Source organism: Triticum aestivum, chromosome 6B (assembly GCF_018294505.1).
Source record: "Triticum aestivum cultivar Chinese Spring chromosome 6B, IWGSC CS RefSeq v2.1, whole genome shotgun sequence".
Classification (NCBI taxonomy): domain Eukaryota; kingdom Viridiplantae; phylum Streptophyta; class Magnoliopsida; order Poales; family Poaceae; genus Triticum; species Triticum aestivum.
The window spans coordinates 601,133,315-601,156,203 of record NC_057810.1 but is presented as its reverse complement, the minus strand read 5'-3'; positions in this window follow the sequence as shown (position 1 = coordinate 601,156,203).

Genomic DNA, 22,889 nt, shown 5'->3' with positions numbered 1-22,889 from the left:
CCTGGGCCTACTCCCAAATATTGAGCGGGAAGGGCGCCAACAATTGGCCATTTTGAAGGGGAACAGCGGGTACACTTATCCTGACTAAAGTTGGTCCTCGCCTGTCAAAGGCTCTGGTGGTGACGTCGGCTTGGGCTCCACGGTGACCTCCATCCTGCCGTTGGACTGGTCTTGGTCTTGTTGCACCGAAATGGGTGCCTTTGCTTGATGCTCTCGCCTGCGCTTGCTCCCTTTGCACCAAAGAGGAAAGGAGGACACTGCACGGGCTGGCGCCCGAGTGGCGCCCTTGGTCGTCATGGCTTGCGTCATGGGCACCTCGCGAGGTACCCCGCCTTGAACTCTCCGCCTCCTCGTGAGCCAGCCTGATGAGGCCGTGCCTGAGGAACCTCCCTGTCGTCCGCCCTACGAGGCTTGGCCCCTCGCGAGGGTCTTGAGCCTGTGTTGCTGAAGATGGGCTGCGCTGGGCCCCCTTTGAGCCATGCCGTAGGCCGCAGGCAGGCAAGTCTAGGGACCCCCGTTCCTAGAACGCCGACAACCCCCTACCCGAGATCCGCCGGTTTTGACACCGACATTGGTGCTTTCATTGAGAGTTCCTCTGTGTCGTCATCTTTAGGCCCGATGGCTCCTCCGATCATCAACAATGATGCGGTCCAGGGTGAGACTTTTCTCCCCGGACAGATCTTCGTATTCGGCGGCTTTGCACTGCGAGCCAATTCGCTTGGCCATCTGGAGCAGATCGAAAGCTACGCCCCTGGCCATCAGGTCAGATTTGGAAGTTTGAACTACACGACTGACGTCCGCGGAGACTTGATCTTCGACGAGTTCGAGCCACAGCCGAGCGCGCCGCACTGTCACGATGGGCATGATCTAGCTCTACCGCCGAACAGTGCCCAGGAGGCCGCACCAATGTCTGCTCCGACCCTTAGCTCAGAGCCGACTGTGCCAATCCAGGACGGGTGGCTGGACACCGCCTCGGGGGCTGGAATCTCTATGGCGATCGAGCCAAACACCAGCCTTGTCCTTTGCGAAGCTTGTGACTCCAAGGTGCTGGACACCTTTCCGGACTCCAAACCTTCCGCGCCCTTGCCGATCGAATCCGATTGGGCACCGATCATGGAGTTCGCCGCCGCGGACATCTTTCAGCACTCGCCCTTCGGTCAGCAAGGTTGGGATGTCTCTCTCTTTATTAGGAGAGCCCTGGCCGGACTATGGTCAGCAAGGTTGGGATGTGGACAACGAAGAAATTCAAAGCCCACCCACCACCCACTTTGTAGCCACTATCGATGATTTAACCGACATGCTTGACTTCGACTCAGAAGACATCGACGGTATGGATGCTGATGTAGGAGACGACCAAGAACCAGCACCTATAGGGCACTGGAAGGCCACCTCGTCATACAACATATACATGGTGGACACCCCAAAAGAAGGGAATGGCGATGGCACAACGGAGGATGACCCCTCCAAGAAGCAGCCTAAGCGCCTACGTCAGTGGCGCCACTCTAAATCCCGCCAAAGCAAAAGCGGTGATTCCGGCAGGGGAGATAATAACACCCCGAACTGTGCCGAAGACAACCCCTTCCAGCAGGATTCAACATAGGAGGATGGAGAAGCCAGCCCTCATGAGAGAGCAGCAAACAGAGAGGTAGAGTACGATAATTACATGCCTCCCTCCGAAGACGAGGCAAGCCTCGACGACGACAAATTTGTCGTGCCTGAGGATCCCGTCGAACAAGGGCGTTTCAAACGCAGGCTTATGGCCATGGCAAGAAGCCTCAAGAAAAAGCAACAGCAGCTTAGAGCTGACCAAGACTTGCTAACGGAGGAAGCACCTAAACCTACATCACCAGCGCACGACGCGGCCGACCAGCCACCGCGTGGCCGCGACAGAGAGGCCTCTCGGCCATCCACTCAAAAAATACCAAGGCACAGGGAAATGCACCAGACCTGTGAGATATATTGGAGGACAAGGCAAGGCAAACAAGATTGATCTACGGATCGCGTGGGCGCCCCACGACACGTGACGATATCCGTCACGCCGGATATGGCAAATCCGGCCAGGCCGAACACAATAGACAAAGCTCATTTGAGCTACGTCGTGATATAGCCCTGTACAGAGGCGCCGCACACCCACTATGCTTCACAGATGAAGTAATGGATCATCAAATCCCCGAGGGTTTTAAACCCGTAAACATCGAATCATACGATGGCACAATAGATCCTGCGGTATGGATCGAGGATTATCTCCTTCATATCCACATGCCCCACGGTGATGATCTACACGCCATCAAATACCTCCCACTCAAGCTTAAAGGACCAGCTCGGCATTGGCTTAACAGGTTGCCAGCAGAGTCAATTTGTTGCTGGGAGGACCTGGAAGCCGCATTCCTCGACAATTTCCAGGGCACCTATGTGCGACCACCAGACGCCGATGACCTAAGCCACATAATTCAGCAGCCAGAGGAATCGGCCAGCCAATTCTGGACACGGTTCCTAACCAAGAAAAATCAAATAGTCGATTGTCCGGACGCAAAGGCCCTCGCAGCATTCGAACATAACATCTGTGACGAGTGGCTTGCCCGGCACCTAGGACAGGAAAATCCGAAATCCATGGCAGCCCTCACAACACTCATGACCCGCTTTTGCACGGGAGAAGACAGCTGGCTAGCTCGTAGTAATAACATGACCAAGAGCTCTGGTAATTCGGATACCAAGGACAGCAATGGCAGGTCGCGTCGCAACAAGCACAAGTGCCGCATTAATGGTGACAATGCTGAGGATATGACAGTTAATGCCGGATTCACAGGCTCTAAACCCGGTCAGCGGAAAAAGCCATTTAAAAGAAATACTCCAGGCCTGTCCAGTTTGGACCAAATACTCGATCGCTCGTGCCAGATACACGGCACCCCCGAAAAACCAGCCAATCACACCAACAGGGATTGTTGGGTGTTCAAGCAGGCAGGCAAGTTAAGTGCCGAAAACAGAGACAAGGGGCTGCATAGCGACGATGAGGAGGAGCCCCGGCCGCCGAACAATAGGGGACAGAAGGGCTTTCCCCCACAAGTGCGGATGGTGAACATGATATACACAACCCAGATCCCCAAAAGGGAGCGGAAGCGTGCACTCAGGGACGTATATGCGTTGGAGCCAGTCGCCCCAAATTTCAACCCGTGGTCCTCCTGCCCGATCACTTTTGATCGAAGGGACCACCCCACTAGCATCCGCCGCGGCGGATTCGCCGCATTGGTTCTAGACCCAATCATTGATGGATTTCACTTCACTAGAGTCCTTATGGACGGCGGCAGCAGCCTGAACCTGCTTTATCAGGATACAGTGTGAAAAATGGGCATAGATCCCTCAAGGATTAAACCCACAAAGACGACCTTTAAAGGCGTCATACCAGGTGTAGAGGCCAACTGTACAGGCTCAGTTACACTCGAAGTGGTCTTCGGATCCCCGGATAATTTCCGAAGCGAGGAGTTAATCTTCGACATAGTCCCGTTCCGCAGTGGCTATCATGCACTGCTCGGACGAACCGCATTTGCAAAGTTCAATGCGGTGCCGCACTACGCATACCTCAAGCTCAAGATGCCAGGCCCTCGAGGAGTCATTACGGTCAATGGAAACACCGAACGCTCTCTCCGAACGAAGGAGCATACGGCGGCCCTCATGGCAGAAGTACAAAGTAGCCTCTCATGGCAATTCTCCAGTCCGGCTATTAAACGTCTGAACATCGTCAAGCGCGCCCAGAGTAACCTACAACAAAACCGCCTGGCACATTCCGAGCAAGCGTAGCAGTGCGGCCCCAAGCCCAGCCCTCGCGAAATTGCGAAACCAGTACTAGGCGTACATAATTACGCTCTGGAAATACCATGGGCATAAGGGGAGGGGCACAACCGCGACATGCCCAAAACGCGGCTCAACCGCACTAGGGGCTCCCAATTTTGTCACTCTTTTTTTCTCTTACTTTCAGGACTCCACTCTCCGCAAGGCCTGTCCGGCAGTACAATTGCCGAACACACGATGCAACATCCAGGGAGGCAGAAAGCTACGTCGAATGTCCAGGTGGTCTCTATAACGAGCAGTATACTTGTTTCACATATCATCCCGCAGCTCGCCCCTGGAGGGGGACATGTCAAATAGTCCCATCTCTTGCTTATCACACCATTTGTATCGTTCTTCTTTTACCGCAGCCTTTTCGAATAAACAATACATAGCTCTTGTCTATTATTGCATTCATTTTTTATGTAAATATGTTCAGTTATGACATTATGCAACTGTACACTTTGGTACGACTAATACACCAGGGGCTTAAGTACCCCAGAATATGGTGTGAGAAGTCCGAACACTCTCACGAGTGCGGCACCCCGAACTTATAGCATTATATGCATTGGCTCCGAATCATGTCTTGGGTCAATAGTTGGGTTTGCCCGGCTCCCATGTTTGGTACCTTACGTTCCATTATATCGGCTAAGGTAGCGCTGGGAGAACTACTGTGATTGTGCCCCGGTTGAGATGGATTAAGCACCTTAGTAGAGAAAGCTAAAACCAACCGTCATGATAGGGCGAGAGCTAGTCGCTGTTTGAGAGGTTTCGAGTCCCTAAAGACTTATGCCGCTTAGAGTGAGGAGCTGGCTTTGTCCGGCCTAGGCGTGGATAGCGCCCCGAACTCGGTCTTCCGAATGCTAGGGGCTTCGCCAAAATTTAAAATTATAGAATTCTATGGCTAAGTGAGAGTGATAAAGCATTATAGTCCGATTGCCTTGTTCGTTGTGCCTAGCGCCTCCCTCGAAGGACCCAAGAATGGGAACAAGAGCGCTCAGGTTTATCCCGAACACCCCAGCACTCGTGGCATGGGGGTAGAAGCCGACGACTCGCGATCTCTCAAATTTAATAAACGGCCAAACAGAAGGTAATATTTTAAATTCAAAAAGCATTGCTTAGCGCATATGAACAAGTTTTCAGCGCAAAGGATAACACGAGCGAGTTTACTCAAAAATTACATCCTTGGAACATTCATCCACCACAAGGCGGGCACCCTTCAGGACGCCCTCATAATACATCTCAGGCTTGCGATGCTCCTTGCCCTCCGGTGGCCCATCTGTCACCAGCTTCTCAGCATCCATCTTGCCCCAATGTAGTTTAACACGGGCAAGGGCCCTACGGGCGCCTTCGATGTATACGGAGCGCTTGATGACTTCAAGCCATGGACAGGCATCCGCCAGCCGCCTAACCAGCCCAAAGTAGCTCCCAGGCATGACATCCCCAGGCCATAGCCGGACTATAAGGCCCTTCATGGCCTGTTCGGCTACCTTATGGAGCTAGACCAGCTGCTTCAGCTCGTCGCTCAAGGGCACCGGGTGTCCGGCCTCAACATACTGGGTCCAGAACACCTTCTCCATCGAGCTCCCTTCCTCGGCTCGGTAGAATGCGGCAACATCGGACACACTGCGGGGCAGATCTGCGAATGGTCCTGGAGAGCTCCGGACTCGGGTAAGTAACAAGTAATTCACTTTCACGTGCTTGCGTTGCATAAAGAATGCATTACCCGCCGCTATGTTCTTCATCTCCTCAATTTCCTGGAGGGCTTTTTGGGCTTCGGCCTTGGCAAATTTGGCGCTCTCAAGGGCCGAGGCGAGCTCGAACTCTCGGGTCTTTGAGTCAAGCTCCAAACTCTCATGTTTTTTCACGAGAGTGTGGAGCTCTTGCTGCACCTCCGCCACCCGTGCCTCCTGCTTTTCTCGCTCGGTGCGCTCCACGGCCGCATTGTCTTCGGCCTTGGACAACGCTTCCTTCAGGTTCGCCACCTCGGTTGTGGCCCCTGTAATACTCACGTTGGTCCTGTCATTATTTGCAACTAGATCTTTTTATGTACTTACATAAGGTATTACTTACCTTTCTCGTCCTCGAGCTGCTTCTTGGCAAGGCCGAGCTCGTTCTCGGACCGCTCGAGGCTCTGCTTCCATGCATCGACCTCCGCAGTCAGTGCGGCAGAGGTCATCAGCGCAGCCTGCATTCCCATATTGACATACTTATGTTAGACTACTGCGTATATCTTTTACATCCTCAGTTTGACTTTTCTTTCCGAACACCAAACTGAGCATCAGGGGCTACTGTCTATGTGGTAATAATTTTACATATCTTAAATACATACCTCAAAGCCTGTTAGAAGGCTGGCACAGGCTTCCATCAGCCTGCTCTTGGCGGACTGAACCTTCTGAATCACCGCACTCATAATAGTGTGGTGCTCCTCGTCGATGGAGGCGCCGTTAAGCACCTCCAGCAAATTATCCGGTGCCTCCGGTTGGACGGAGGTCACCGGCGTCGTAGGCTTTCCCTTCTTACTAGGGGGCCGCCTGCCGGACTCTGGAACCACTGAAGGTTCCGGTGCGGTGTCCGACCCAGGGCTGGACTTAGAGCCCTTTGGGGTTTTATCCCCTTTGCACCTGGAGTCCGGGAGGTCGCCTTGCGGCGCCTCCAGGACCACCTCCCCCTGGCTTGGCCCCTTTTGGGACTCCACCTCGGCATCGTCCGTAGGGCGAGGGGAGGTAGCAGTCGGGAGTGAAAGACTATTCACATCCGACGAATCCAGGGAGCCGCTCGACGAAGCATCGAGCCGGGCCTTGGGCGGACTGCATGATTATATTCGGCGTCAGAAGATAGTATGCAATAAAGGAACGCCATGAGTTATTCTGGTATCCGAGTACTTACGAGTTTGCCAGGGGCTTGGCCCTGGACGGCCACTCCTCTTCGCCGTCGTCGACGTTGGTGGAGTAGTCTAGAGGAAGGGTCCTTCCCTTCTTGGACCCTCCGGCCCCCCTAGTTGGGGTGGCCTTCCTTTTCTTTCCCCCCCCACTAGAGGGGGAGAGGCCTCTTCTTCCTCCTCCTCGTCTTCGTGGAAGGAGTGCGCTTTGGAGTCATCGGACGATGAATCCGACACCACCAGGCACCAGGAACTCTTTCTAGTTCCCGTGGCCTTCTTCTTGGCCTTCTTCTACAGCACCACGTAAGGTGCCAGGACCAGCAGCTTCGCCAAGCGGGCATCTGCTGGGCCTTCGGGCAAAGGAGCCAGACAGTTGATCTGTCCGGTCTTCTTCTGCCAGTCCTGTCAAAGGAACGGGAGCTTAGATCCTGCATAGAGTCGAACTATGAAAAACAAGTATCACATAAAGGGTAAAACAAGCTTACTACGCTGACTTGGCGCTTCGCACAGAATCCGCGATCCTCGGTAATGGGAGGGGGAACCTCGGCGCCTTTGAATAGCACTTTCCAGGCATCCTCGTGCGTTGTGTCAAAGAGCCTGGTCAAAGTTTGGTACTGGGCCGGGTCGAACTCCCACAAGTTAAAAGCCCATCGTTGACACGGGAGGATCCGACGGAGGAGCATGACCTGGACTATGTTGACAAGTTTAACCTTCCTGTCCACCAGGTTTTGGACGCAGGTTTGGAGTCTGGTCAGCTCTCCCGAACTACCCCACGATAGGCCCTTCTCTTTCCAGGAGGTGAGCCGTGTGAGGATGCCAGATTGGAATTCGGGGGCCGCTGCCCATTCAGGGTCACGCGGCTCGGTGATGTAGAACCACCCCGATTGCCACCCTTTGATGGTTTCCACGAAGGAGCCCTCGAGCCATATAATGTTGGGCATCTTGCCCACCATGGTGCCTCCGCACTCCGCTTGTTGGCTACCCACTACCTTCGGCTTGACATTGAAGGTCTTCAGCCATAAGCCGAAGTGGGGCTTGATGCGGAGGAAGGCCTCGCACACGACGATAAATGCCGAGATGTTGAGGATGAAGTTCGGGGCCAGATCGTGGAAATCCAGGCCATAGTAGAACATGAGCCCCCGGAAAAATGGGTGGAGTGGGAAGCCAAGTCCACGGAGGAAATGGGGGAGGAACACCACCCTCTCATGGGGCCTGGGGGTGGGGATGAGCTACTCCTCGTCTCGAAGCCGGTGTGCAACGTCGTTGGATAAGTATCCGGCTTTCCTCAACTTTTTGATGTGCCCCTCCGTGATGGAGGAGGCCATCCACCTGCCTCCTGCTCCGGACATGGCTGGAGAAAGTTGAGATGGGAAGTGCGGACTTGGGCGCTGGAGCTCGAGTGTGCAGAAATGGATAAGCGAAGGAGGAAGAAGGCGTAGATGAAAAAGGTGGATCCTTATCCCCTTATATGGGCGGACGAAACTATGTGCCCCCACCAGCCTGGTAAAACTCGCTTATCTCCCAAGCGCCATAATTAATGGCACGGTTGGGTTACCCACGCCCGTATTGATGATAATCCCGGAATAAGGGGACACTATCTCTGCTTTGACAAGACGTGCCAAGGAAACCACCTCGCTAAACGCGCTGAGGTGGGACAGTAAGACGATTTGAATAAAGGCTTGGCCGTGGCGTGATGTCACGCTGCGGAATACGTCAGCAGATTATATTTGTGCAAATATTATTCTCTCTATGGTGGTATGTGGAACTTATTTCGCAGAGCCGGACACTATCCTTGTGTTCAAAATCTTCTATGAAGTATTCGGAGGAGGAACCCGCCTTGCAATGCCGAAGACAATCTGCGCGCCGGACTCATCGTCATTGAAGCTTGGTTTAGGGGATACTGAGGGAGTCCTGGATTAGGGGGTGTCCGTATGGCCGGACTATCACCGTTGGCCGGACTCCTAGACTATGAAGATACAAGATTGAAGACTTCGTCCCGTGTCCGGATGGGACTTTCCTTGGCGTGGAAGACAAGCTTGGCGATACGGATATGTAGATCTCCTCCCATTGTAACCGACTCTGTGTAACCCTAGCCCTCTCCCGTGTCTATATAAACCGGAGGGTTTTAGTCCGTAGGACGAACAACAATCATATCATAGGCTAGCTTCTAGGGTTTAGCCGCTCTGATCTCGTGGTAGATCTACTCTTGTACTACCCATATCATCAATATCAATCAAGCAGGAGTAGGGTTTTACCTCCATCGAGAGGGCCCGAACCTGGGTAAAAACATCATGTCCCTTGTCTCCTGTTACCATCCGCCTAGAGGCACAGTTTTGACACCGACACTCACTAACCCCCGGGCGGCGCCGGTCCAGGAGAAGATGCAAGCGGACATGGATTCCGAGGCACTGTCAGGAGCCATGATTGTCAGGGAGTTCCTGAAGTAGCGCATGGCCCCTCTCCAAGCTCATTTGCGCCCCATGTGGGACCTCAAGGGTGCAGACGACAACCTCCGGCTGCACCGAGGGGACTTAACGAGTGAGGAGCTAGGAAAGGCCGTGCGTACCTTGCTCAAGAAGGATCCAGGCGGCCTCCCAGTGGCCTACCGTCTACTGTATTGCCACGGCGATGGGGCAGAGCTGGCCGCCGCCATGCCGACCTTCGATGAGCGGGGGCTCGTGCCGTCCAAGCCCCCAACTCCTCGGTGCCACTGCCCTCCGGCGAGGACTCCGGGGTGGATGAGGTGGAGGAGGCGACCATGGAAGAGATGGAGGAGACTCCTCCATTGCAGAGCGAGCTCCTCCGAGACCTCCTTGACGACGACACCGGCGATGACTTGGTCGAGGAATCCCCGCGTCCCTCCGGGTTCTCCATGAGGTCGGGGGGGGGGGGGGGATCCGCTGCAGAGGCTGAGCCACGGGACTCCGAAGGAGGGTAAGGCCACGACGCTGCCTTGGGGCGGCGCCCTTACCTTGTCGCTTGTCGCCACTGCTCCGGAGCCATCTGTCATGCGCCCTGCTGAGCCTCCGAGCGCGCCGAGGCCCTTCCTGAAGAAGCTTGGGAGCGCTGCACTCCTGGCCAGAAGCAGGGCATACATCGCCGCCGACGAGTAAGTACCTTACCTCATCCTTGCTTTTCCATCATGACACCATGCTCATGATTTTCTCCTCCTGGCAGCCAGGCTGAACCCCGGGGTGAAGAGGAGGAAGGAGGAGGCCGCTCCTGCGGCCCAGCAGACTCCGGGGGCGCCGGTCCCTGACACGCTCATAGAGGGTCTGAGGGCTCCATAGCCCCCTGCCTCCCTCACTGTCGCGGCGGCGCCAATCCTGGTGGCACCGGTGCCACCCCCTTCCCGAGCTCTTACGCTGGCAGACCAAGGCTCACCTGCCAGGCCCGACGCTTTGGAGAATGCTAACGCCATGCTAGACCAGCTCCGAGCTGATCTTCGGGGCGCTAACGGGTGCGCGGTGGTGGGGTGCCTAGTGCTGATCTCAAGGTGGCTCCAGGCCGACTCGTCAATCAAGGCGGCATGGGGCCATGCCAAGGCTATCATTGCGAATGGCAAGAAGGAGGCCACAGCAGCCAGAGCAGCTCGTGAAGCCCCGTCCGCCATAGGTCGCTGCATTGAGGTGGAGGCCGAGCTGAAGACACTTCACGAGGAGCAAGACACCCATGCCCGAGAGACAGTGCTTGCCGAGCGTGACGCCGAGCTAGAGCAAGCAGCCCAAAAGTAGGCCACGGAGCAAAGTTGCCTGGGGAAGCTAAAGGAGGAAGTGGAGACAGCCCGAGCGTCCCACACCAAGCTTGTCTCCAAGGAGACGGCCCAGCTGGAGGCCAAGGAGAAGACCCTTGCCGCAGCCGCGAAGGCCGGGCGCGATGCCTTCACTTCCCTTGAGTTGAGGTCCCGCGCGGTGCTTCACTCTATTTACAGGGAGGGGTACGAGGAGCTGCTAGTGACCCCGGGCGACGGCCTTCCTGGTCTTCTTACCAAGCTCACCGAGGAACTCGAGAACATCGCCGCTGCGGTGGGCTCCATGGTGGAAGGGGAGTGTCGCATGCTCTTCAAAGCTGCTGCGACGCGTGTCTTCAACCACCTCCCTCTATGGGACCCCATCCTGGACCTCAGCCCACTGCTCAAGCCGGTGGCTCCCGAGTCCTAGGACGCTGATACCGAAGCCGTGAAGGAGCAGGTGGAGGCCTTGGTGGAGAAGTTCCGCTGCATCGACCCTGAGGTTGCGACGACCGCGGCCGGTGGCGAAGGTGACAGCGGCACCGTCAAGGATGCGCTCCCAAAGGCGGCTAGTGGCGGCAACCAAGGCTGAAGACAGCGCTTCCCCCGGCTACATCCTGCAATATTTACCGTGCGTCATGGAGGCATAAGAACTTCTACTTTAAATTCATGAGACATTATGTTTTGTAATTATTTGCTAGGATTTCATGATTTCCTTTTCGTGCTTGACTTCCTTCCGTTTGCCTTTAGTGTTCTTCGTCGGCACGACCCGGCCCCGTGCATACCTCAACCGCCGTTGGTGCGTCCGGATCACTACGACGAGACCAAGGGGTGAGGCGCTATGTGACCAGTGAGGCCCCTGAGTCGCGATGCTCTGGGGTTCCCCTTGACGTACGAACGACCCTCGTGAAGGAAATGCAAGTAGTGTCTGGTCTAATCCGGAGTCCTCATACCTTTCCTTGCTAGCTTTTACCTTGGAGGGTCGCGTGAAGACCAGGTGCGGAGGACCTGCTAGGGTGGCGTGCGCCATGCATTATATAGAAGACGTCCGAAGACTGGCCTTTGGAATGGTTTTATATAGAAGACGCCCCGCTACCGGATCCAGTTCGGATCGGCCTCCCGGAGTTCAGTAATGCTCCTCTGAAGAAACTACTAAGTTGGCGGCCGCGGAGCCCTCAACGGGAGAATGACAGGGACGTTCAGTACCTGATGGGCTGAATAAGATTGTTGGCTCATTCCGGATTGACCATGATTGGGGTCATGGCCGCATGCATTATGCGGGGGGTGCAGCTGCTCCAGTATAGGGGCCACCCCATGTGGGATTTCAACGGGGAGGATGATGCCACCCGTCATGGCCATAAGGGGCCGGGATCGGTCGCTGCCCTGGTGAAGATCTTCTCCGCCCTGTGCAAAGGGGAAAAGGAGGATTTTCTCTGTGTCAGTCCACTGAACGGGTTTTCTATGAACAATCCTCGAAGCTGGGTAAGCGGACATTTCTTTTTGCCTATCCGATCCACATTCCCATGGTTAAGTATCTCATTTTGTGATTTCGACGCTGGAACTACGCCGGGCTGTAGAGGATGTACTCAGCCTGCCTCCACAACCCGAGGATCCGGAACGGTCCCTCGATCTGAACTCCGAGGAGGATCCAGACATAAAGGTAGAGCTGATCGACGGGGTGTTCCACCAACTTAGCATCGACAATGCTTTGGTCACCATTACAACCGACTACCCCGGAATATTTCCAGCTTCCCAGGTAATTGTGACCGAAGTCCCAATACCATGGCCCATCCGTGCTTATTTCTGATCACCGCATACCAATGGTGTTCCACAGGAGGTGCCTTTGCGGCGGGAAGCCGAGCCCGCGGCGGCTGGCCAACAAGGGGCAGCTCGGCCCAGCAGGCGGAAAAGAAGTGCGGCGTGGATCGAGACGTCGCCGCAACGGTATGGCGCGCCACCGTGTTTCAAGGAAAGATTCCTGGAAGGCATACTAACGCTCGTGATTTTTTCCGGAGAAAGAGCGCTCGCCGGACTGTGTTCGGAGAGGTTGCCAATCGAGCCTCCGCCAGCCAGGCTCCAATGCCAGGTCCGGAGGGGGAGGCGAACACAAGGCGTGAGTCGGATGCTCCTCCAACAGAGGATGCCGACAGGTTGTCTGCCACCAGATCTGAGGTGGAGAGTGCCATGAATCACAGGCACCGCCGGACAATCCTTCGTGACGCGTGTTTCACCCAAGAGGCGTTGAACACCTTTAATTCGGGAGATGCGCATCTCCGTGCCACTCAAGATGGTCTAGCCAGAGCCACGGAGAAGTATGTGAAAGACATACGGGTGAGGAATTTTGATAGTTGTATATGCCAGTAGCCCTCGAGACTTAAATTAGTTAGAATAACCAATTTAAGGATCATTTGTTGTGCAGGTGCTTACGGAAAAGAATACCCACCTGTCCCAGGAGCTTCAGGAGTGCCAGGCCCAACTTGAGGCCGCACTAGCCACCCCAGGGGGAGCCACAGAGACCCCCTCCGGTAATATATACTTTGAAAGATAAGTAGTTTGTGAAGTGCGGCGTATGTATCAGTCTGACAATAATATTGCAGGTGGCGCCGGACTAGATGCGGACAAGCAACAGCTACTATGCCAGCTAAAGGCCGGCGAGAAGGTGCTTACAAGGGTGCGGCAAGAGAAAAATAACCTCCAAGATGCCAACACCCAGCTGGGCGAGGAACTAAAAGATGTTCAGGCCCAGCTGTCTAACTCCGTGAAGGAGAATCGGCGGCTTCGTCGCGGAATTTATAGTAAGTGCTTGAGCGAACTCCTGATAAGAAGAGTTCGGCGAGGAAGTCGATTAACAGAAATATGTCTGTAGGTATGCTCATGGGTAGTCCTGCGGAGGAAATGCCCGGTTCAACGGCTGACCTACTTCCCGAGCTGCTGCAACTGCACGAACGAGTTCGGCAGGTGATGAGCGGAGTCGCTCAGGCCTTGTGGCCATCCATGTCCCTACCCCAAGGTCTTGGAGAGCTTGCGGAGAAGCTTCAGGGAGCACGGTGACGCTTCCGGCTATGGAAGATATCGGCCTGCCGTCAAGGTGCCAGGGAGGCCTGGGCCATGGTGAAGACGCGGTATGCGAAGGCGGACCCAAACCACATGGCCGAGGTCGGACCTGTGGGGCCTGATGGGAAGGAGATCCCTGTGAGCTTAGTGTATGGCCAAGTAGAGTTGGCCGCAAAGTATTCCCAGCGGGACTGTAAACTAGAGACTCTATTAGATGGTATCGAAGAGGAATACAATCAGTCAGTTTGACTATGTAATTTAAAATGACATGTAAAATGCCTTCTAACCGGATTGTAGATCGTTTGTCGTGGCGGACCTTTTCGCTTCAACCTCGGGACCCGACAATACGGAGTGTGTCCGAATACCCTCGCGGTTATAAAAAACCGGGGCATGCATGGAGACTAGGCGTAGGGGTCATTAGCGCTTTATCAGACAAGTGCCCAACTAGTTATGTTATATTACATGGTTAGTAAGAAACATCTTCCAGGGAGAATAATTCCGTTAGGGGTTCCTTCCCTCGGAGGCATGCCCTAAAGTGCATGTCCGGACTGCGAAAAAAGCAAGAAAGCATCTGGGGGCAGATAAGTAAATAGGTAAGAAATCATGTTTTAATTCACCGACCGAATATTCCCATAAGAATGCTAGCTTTTGGCTTCACCCAGTCTGAGGTACACATCCGACTGACCCGGCAGTAACAATCGCAGAGGTGCTCCCTTTACCTCCTAGTCGAACAATCAGGAACGTAGGTGTAAGCACAGGAGCCAGGTAACCCAGCTTGGCCAAAACTTAAGTCATATCGATGCATATAATGGTGAATAAAAGGTACATGCGGAAGTGTGACACATGTGTTGGGCATAAAGCCCGTATAAATAAGCTTCTGTTAAAGAAGCCCCCAGGTATCATGAGTGCGGGTAGCACGTCAATTGTGTGCAAACAATGCGCAGGCGAGCCTCTAAAGGCTTGTGAGAAAGAAAGAAAAAGAAGGGGGAGAAGGAGAGAAATAAAAGACAGTTAAAGTATAAAATATGGACGGGGGAAGGAGACGAACTCAGAGTCCGGCGCTAGGTGTAGAATCTTTGGAGACGGGCTGCGTTCCATGGGTTTGGCTCGAGTCGGTTATCCAATGCGTTTCGCAGACGGTACGCTCCGCCGGTCAGGACTTGGTCGATGATGAAGGGACCTTCCCATTTGGGCTTGAGTTTGTCCTTTTTCTTGTCCGGCAGGCGTAGAACTAGTTCGCCAACATTGTAAGTTTTGGCCCGTACTTCTCTGCTTTGATATCTTCGGGCCTGTTGTTGATAGAATGCGGAACGAGCTTTTGCCACATCGCGCTCCTCCTCTAAGGCGTCCAAACTGTCCTGCCGATCCAGCTTGGCTTCTCTTTCTTCGTACATGCGCACGCGAGGTGAGTCATGAATTATGTCACATGGCAAAACTGCCTCTGCGCCGTACACCATAAAAAATGGTGTGAATCCGGTAGTACGGTTCGGCGTGGTCCGCAGCCCCCAGAGTACAAAGTCGAGCTCCTCTACCCAGTGCATGTTAGATTCCTTAAGGGACCGCACTAGTTTGGGTTTGATGCCGCTCATTATTAGACCATTTTCTCGCTCCACTTGACCGTTAGTTTGAGGGTGATAGACTGAAGCATAGTCGAGCTTGATGCCCATGTTTTCGCACTAGAATTTAACCTCGTCGGCCATGAAGTTCATGTCGTTATCAGTGATGATGCTACGGGGGACGCCGTAATGGTGTACTACCCCCGATATGAAGTCTATCACGGGTCCGGATTCGGCCGTCTTAACTGGCTTGGCCTCTATCCATTTGTTGAATTTATCCACCATGACCAATTGGTATTTTTGCTTGTGGGATCCTCCTTTAAGGGGTCCCACCATGTCAAGCCCCCAGACTGCAAACGGCCAGGTGATGGGTATGGTTTTGAGGGCGGTGGGTGGCATGTGGCTTTGATTAGCAAAGAGCTGGCAGCCGAAGCATCATTGGACTAAGTCTTGTGCATCTGTCCGGGCCGTCGGCCAATAAAATCCTGTACAAAAGGCCTTGCATACAAGGGCCCGGCTGCGGCGTGGTGCCCACCGAGTCTGACATGAATTTCAGCCAGAAGATTTCGCCCTTCCTCTTCGGAGATACACCTTTGAAGGACTCCGGTTGTGCTTTTCTTATAAAGCTCTCCATCGTGGACCTTATAGGCTTTAGATCGCCGTACTATGCAGCAGGCCTCGCTTTGGTCCTCAGGAAGTTCCTGCCTAGTTAATTAGGCTAGGAGTGGCTCGGTCCATGGGGCGATAACTACCATTATTTCGTGGGCTGAAGGTGTTATTTTGTTGGCAGAACCATCGATTGTGTCAGAATATTCGGTGTTGGATGGTGCGGTTGCGTCCGGATTGTTGTTTCTGGACTCCCCTTCCCATAGTACGGATGGCTTGAAAAGCCGCTCCAGGAAGATGTTGGGAGGGACGGCATCACGCTTTGCGCTGATGCGTGCCAGTACGTCCGCCCCATGGTTATTATCCCGGGCTATATGGTGAAATGCAAGCTCTTCAAACCGAGCTGACATTTTTAAGATGGTGTTTCAGTAAGCTGCCATTTTTGGATCCTTGGCGTCAAAGTCTCCATTTATTTGGGATATTGCAAGGTTTGAATCCCCGCAGACCTCCAGGCGTTGAATGCCCATGGTGACTGCCATCCGGAGACCATGTAGAAGGGCCTTGTATTCGGCTGCGTTGTTGGAGTCCGTGTACATTATCTGGAGTACGTATTGGGCTGTGTCTCCGGTTGGGGATGTCAGGACAACGCCAGCCCCCAGGCCAGCCAACATTTTGGAGCCGTCAAAGTGCATGATCCAATTGGAATATGCACCGTACTCTTTAGGGGGTTTGACTTCATTCCATTCGGCGATGAAGTCAGCCAAAACTTGCGATTTGATAGCTTGTCGTGGCTTATAGGTTATGTCGAATGGGAGGAGCTCAATGGCCCAATTTGCAATCCGTCAAGTCGCGTCGCGGTTGTTTAGAATGTCGTTAAGGGGTACTTCGGAGGCTACTGTTATCCAACACTCTTGAAAGTAGTGTCGCAGCTTCCGGGATGCCATGAACACCGCGTATGCTATCTTTTGATAATGTGGGTACCGGGGCTTGCATGGAGTTAGGACAGTGGACACGTAGTAAACTGGTTTTTGAAGAGGGAACTTGTATCCGTCCGTTTCTCGTTCGACGACGAGCACTGCGCTTACAACTTGATGTGTTGCCGCGATATATAATAACATCGGTTCACCCAAATTGGGCGCGGCCAGGACCGGATTTGTTGCCAATATGGCTTTGATTTCTTCGAGTCTGACCGTGGCGGAATCCGTCCACTCGAAGTGTTCGGTGCAACGGAGGAAGCGATAAGGGGTAATGCCTTTTCTCCTAAGTGGGAGATAAAGCGGCTTAGAGCCGCCATGCATCCAGTCAATTTTTGTATTTGCTTGAGGTATTTTGGGATATCCAATTGTGACAGAGCTTGGATCTTGGATGGGTTTGCTTCTATTCCTCTACCGGATACAATGAAGCCCAAGAGCTTTCCGGCTGGTGCGCCGAAAACGCATTTTTCCGGGTTGAGCTTAATGTCGTATGTTCGGAGATTGTTGAATGTGAGCCTCAAGTCGTCTACTAGAGTCTCGACATGCTTGGATTTGACGACCACATCATCTACATATGCCTCCACTGTTTTGCCGATCTGGTTTGCCAGACATGTCTGAATCATGCGCTGATATGTTGCGCCGGCGTTTTTGAGCCCGAAGGGCATTGTGTTGAAGCAGAATGGTCCGTATGGAGTGATGAATGCCGTTGCGGCTTGGTCTGGCTCCGCCATCTTGATTTGGTGGTAGCCGGAGTATGGATCGAGAAAGCACAATGAATCGTGCCCTGCAGTAGCGTCGATGATTTGATCGATGCGGGGGAGGGGGAATGGATCCTTTGGGCAAGCCTTGTTAAGGTCCTTGAAGTCGACACATAGGCGCCAGGATTTATCTTTCTTTGGTACCATCACCAGGTTTGCTAGCCAGTTTGGATGTTTTATATCTCTGATGAATCTGGCTTCCAAAAGTTTGGCTAGCTCCTCTCCCATTGCTTGTCTCTTGGGTTCGGAAAAACGCTGAAGAGCCTGTTTGACTAGCTTGAATCCTTTTAGGATATTTAGGCTGTGCTCGGCCAGCCGGTGTGGGATTCCTGGCATGTCTGAGGGGTGCCAGGAAAAGATGTCCCAATTTTCCCGTAGGAATTCTCGTAGTGCAGCGTCGACATCAGGGTTTAGATGTGCCCCGATGGAAGCCGTCTTTGTAGGGTCTGTTGGATGGACTTGGAATTTGACTATTTCATCCGCTGGTTTAAAAGAGGTGGACTTGGATCTCTTATTGAGTATCACATCGTCCCTATTCACCATGGAGCGCAGCGCGGTGAGTTCCTCGGCCGCTAGGGCTTCGGATAGTGCCTTGAGGGCTAATGCGGCTGTTTTATTTTCGGCGCGGAGTGCTATGTCTGGATCACTGGCATTTTTAGCTTCATGTACCCATAATGGGGTATAGCTTAGAAAATTGTGAATGCCTCTCGCCCTAATAAAGCGTGATATCCGTTGCTGAACGGGTGTCGGTGTCAAAACCGGCGGATCTTGGGTAGGGGGTCCCGAACTGTGCGTTTAGGCGGATGGTAACAGGAGACAAGGGACATGATGTTTTTACCCAGGTTCGGGCCCTCTCGGTGGAGGTAAAACCCTACTCCTGCTTGATTGACATTGATGATATGGGTAGTACAAGAGTTGATCTACCACGAGATCAGAGAGGCTAAACCCTATAATCTAGCCTATGGTATGATTGTTGTTCGTCCTACGGACTAAAACTCTCCGGTTTATATAGACATTGGAGAGGGCTAGGGTTACACAGAGTCGGTTACAATGGGAGGAGATCTTCATATCGTATCGCCAAGCTTGCCTTCCACGCCAAGGAAAGTCCCTATCCGGACACGGGACGAAGTCTTCAATCTTGTATCTTCATAGTCCGGGAGTCCGGCCAAAGGTCATAGTCCGGCCATCCGGACACCCCCTAATCCAGGACTCCCTCAGTAGCCCCTTAACCTGGCTTCAATGACGACGAGTCCAGCGCGCCAATTGTCTTCGGCATTGCGAGGCGGGTTCCTCCTCCGAATACTTCGTAGAAGATGTTTGAACACAAGGATAGTGTCCGGCTCTGCAAAAATAAGTTCCACATACCACCGTAGAGAGAATAATATATGCACAAACCTAATCTGCTGACGTATTCTACAACGTGACATCATGCCATGGTCAAGCCTTTATTCGAATCGTTTTACTGTTCCACCTCAGCATGTTTAGCGAGGCGGTTTCCTTGGCACGTCTTGTCGAAGCAGAGACCGTGTCCCCTTATTCCGGGATTCTCATCAATACGGGCGTGGCTAACCCAACCGCGTCATTAACCGCGGCGCTTGGGAGATAAGTGAGTTTTATTAGGCCGGTGGGGGCTCGTAGTTTCGGCCGCCCATATAAGGGATAAGATTCTACCCTTTCCATTTACGCCTTCTTCCTCCTTTGCCTATCCGTCCCTGTGCACTTGAGCTCCAACGCCCAAGCCCGCACTTCCCACCTCAACCTCCTCCAATCATGTCCGGAGCGGGAGCTAGATGGATGGCCTCCTCCACCACGGAGCGGCAACTCAAAAAGCCGAGGGAGGCTGCATATCTGTCTGACGACATCGCGCACCGGCTCCCAGATGTGGGGCAACTCATCCCCACCCCCAGGCCCCATGAGAGGGTTGTTTTTCTCCCCCACTTCCTCCGCGGACTGGGCTTTCCTCTTCACCCGTTCGTCCGGGGGCTCATGTTCTACTACGGCCTGGACTTCCATGATCTGGCCCCGAACTTCGTCCTCAACATCTCGGCGTTTATCGTCGTGTGTGAGGCCTTCCTCTGCATCCAGCCCCACTTCGGCTTATGGCTGAAGACTTCTAATGTCAAGCCGAAAGTAGTGGGCGGCCGCCAAGCGGAGTGCGGAGGTGCCATGGTGGGCCGGATGGCCAATGTCCTATGGCTCGAGGGCTCCTTTGTGGAGACAATTAAAGGGTGGCAATCGGGGTGGTTCTACATCACCGAGCCGCGCGACCCCAAATGGGCTGCGGCCCCCGAATTCCGATCTGGCTTTCCCAAAAGGCTCACCTCCTGGAAAGAGATGGGCCTAACGTGGGGCGATTCGGAGGAGCTGACCGGACTCCAAGCCTGCGTCCAAAAGCTAGTGAACAAGAATCTCAAGCTTGTCAATGTAGTCCAGGTCATGCTCATACGCTGGATCCTCCCGTGCCAACAGCAGGCTTTCAACTTGTGAGAGTTTGATCCGGCACAGCACCAGGCCTTGAGCAGGCTCTTCGACACTACGTACGAAGACGCCTGGAGGGTGCTTTTCAAGGGCGCCGAGGCTCCCGCATCCGCTACCGAAGATCACGGATTCAGCTCGCGGCGTAAAGCCGACGAGGTAAGCTATTTTACCCTTTACAGGACGATTTTTCATAGTTTGACACTATGCGGGATCTAAACTCCCTTACCTTTGACAGGACTGGCTGAAGAAGTCCGGGCAGGTTAACTGTCCGACTCCCTTACCAGAAGACCCAGCGGGTGCCCGGTTGACGGGGCTGCTAGTTCCGGCACCTCATGTGGTGCCGGAGAAGAAGGCCAAGAAAACGGCCACGGGAACCCGAAAGAGTTCCCGTCGTCAGGTGTTATCAGATTCATCGTCCAATGACTCCGAGGCGGACTCCTCCCGCGAAGACGAGGAGGAGAAGAAAGAGGCTTCTCCCCCAATGGGGGGAGGGAAGAAGAGGAAGGCCTCCCCAACTGGGGAGGCCGGAGGGTCGAAAAAGGGAAGGACCCTTCCTCCGGACTACTCCACCAACGCCGACGACGACGAAGAGGAGTGGCCCTCGAGGGCCAAGTCCCTGGCGAGATCATAAGTGTCCGGATTCCATAATAACTCATGATTTTTCTTTCGTTGCATAGTGTCTTCTTACGCCAAATACAACCCTGTAGCCCGCCCAGGGACGATCTCCCAGCTGCATCGAGCGTGTCCCTGGGTTCGTCGGATGTGAATAGTACTTCACTTCCGACGGCCTCCTCCCCTCGTGACGCAGACGACGCCGAGGTGGGGTCCCAGAAGGGTCCCAGCCAAGAGGAGGTGATCCTGGAGGCGCCACAAGGCGACCTTCCGAACTTTGGGCGAAAAGAGGGCGGAACCCCCGATGGCTCCAAGTCCGTCCCTGTGCCGGACTCCGTACCGGAACCTGCATTGGTTCCGAAGTCCGGCGGGCGGCCCCTTCGTGAGGAGGGCGAGACTGCAATGCCGGTGGCCTCCGTCCAGCCGGAGGCGCCGGATAATTTGCTGGAGGCGCTTAACGGCACCTCCATCGACGAGGAGCACCGCACTGTCATGAGTGCGGTGATCCAGAAAGTTCAGTCCGCCAAGAGCGGGCTGACAGAAGCCTGTACAAGCCTGTTAACAGGCTTTGAGCTATGTATTCAAAACATATAAAAATGTGACCGCATAGACAGTAGCCCCTGATGCTTAGTTTGGCCTTCAGAAAGAATAGCCTAGCTGAGGATCTAAAAAATATATACGCAGGAGTCTAACATAAATATGTCAATATGGGAATGCAGGTTGCGCTGCTGACTTCTGCCGCACTAACTGTAGAGGTCATTGCACTGAAGCAGAGCCTCGAGCTGTCTGAGAATGAGCTCGGCCTTGCCAAGAAGCAGCTCGAGGACAAGGAAGGTAAGTAGTACCTCATGTAAATGTATATATAAATACTTGGTTGCAAATAATGACAGGACCAACGTAAATGTTGCAGGGGCCACGACCGAGGTGGCGACCCTGAAGGAGGCGGTCTCCAAGGCTGAAAATAGTGCAGCCTTGGAGCGCACCAAGAGAGAGAAGCAGGAGGCGCGGGTGGCAGAGGTGCAGCAAGAGCTCCAGGCTCTCGTGGAAAAACACGAGAGTTTGGAGCGTGACTCGAAGACTCGAGAGTCCGAGCTCGCCTTGGCTCTTGAGAGTGCCAAAACCGCTAAGGCCGAAGCCCAGAAAGCCCTCCAGGAGATCGAGGCGATGAAGAAGATAGCGGCGGGTAAGGCAATCTTTATGCAAAGCAAGAATATAAAAGTAAATTTTCTGTTACTTACATGGATCCGGAGCTCTCCAGGAGCGTTCGCCGATCTGCCCTGTAGTGTGTCTGATGCTGCCGCGTTCTACCGAGTCGGGGAGGGAAGCTCGACGGAAAAGGTGTTCTGGTCTTAGTATGCTGAGGCCGAACATCCGGTGCCCCTGAGCGACCAGCTGAAGCAGCTGGTCGAGCTCCACAAGGTGGCCGAACAGGCCATGAAGGGCCTCATAGTTTGGCTGTGGCCTGGAGAGGCCATGCCTGGGAGCTACTTTGGTCTGGTGCGGCGGCTGGTGGACGCGTGTCTCTGGATTGAAGTCATCAAGCGCTCCGTCTGTATTGAAGGTGCTCGTCGGGCCCTTGCCCATGCTAAAGTGCACTAGGGCAAGCTGGACGCGGAGAAGCTTGTGGCAGACCCGCCACCTCCAGGCAAGGAGTATCGCACGCGTGAGATGTATTATAAGGGTGTCCTAAAGGGTGCCCGCATTATAGCGGGTGAGTGCTCCAAAGATGTAATTTTTTAGTAGACTCTCACTCGTTATCCTGTACGCTGAAAACTTTGTTCATGTGCATTTAAGCAACGTTTGTTAATTTAAAATATTACCTTCTGTGCGGCCGTTTATCAAATCTGAGAGATGCAAAGGAGGTGACGTGAACGGGGCCGGCCCGCCAGACAGAGCTCAACCGCTGGATTTGTCGACGCTGAAGAGACGGACCCGTGCACGGACGCCATGCCCAGTCTTCTCATGCAACAATCCTGCAGAAAGACAACCGGCATGCGGCTCCTGCAGCGGCGAGGCACCGTGTCGCATGCCCTAACTCATCCGATCTTGATTAGCTCATGCGATAACAAGGCACCAAGGACCACGGGAGGTGACGTACACGGGGCTGGCCCACGAGACAGAGCTCGGCCAATTGGGTTTAGCGACGCTGCAGGGACAGATCTGAGCACAGATGCCATGCTAGCCCTCAATCTTGAGGCAGTCGCGGACGGGCTTGTAAGGGCGCACGACGTTTGTGGTGGCGAACCACCGGACATGCAGGTAATAATATAAAGCAAATCATGAAAGGGTGAGGCCAGTCCTAGTAGATGCGCAAAATGATGAAAGTTGTAGTGCAGACCCGTACAACTTGAGGATAATGCACCCAGAGGGGCACCCTCAACTGAACAAACCAAAAAAAGGTCACCTCGCACTGTTGGG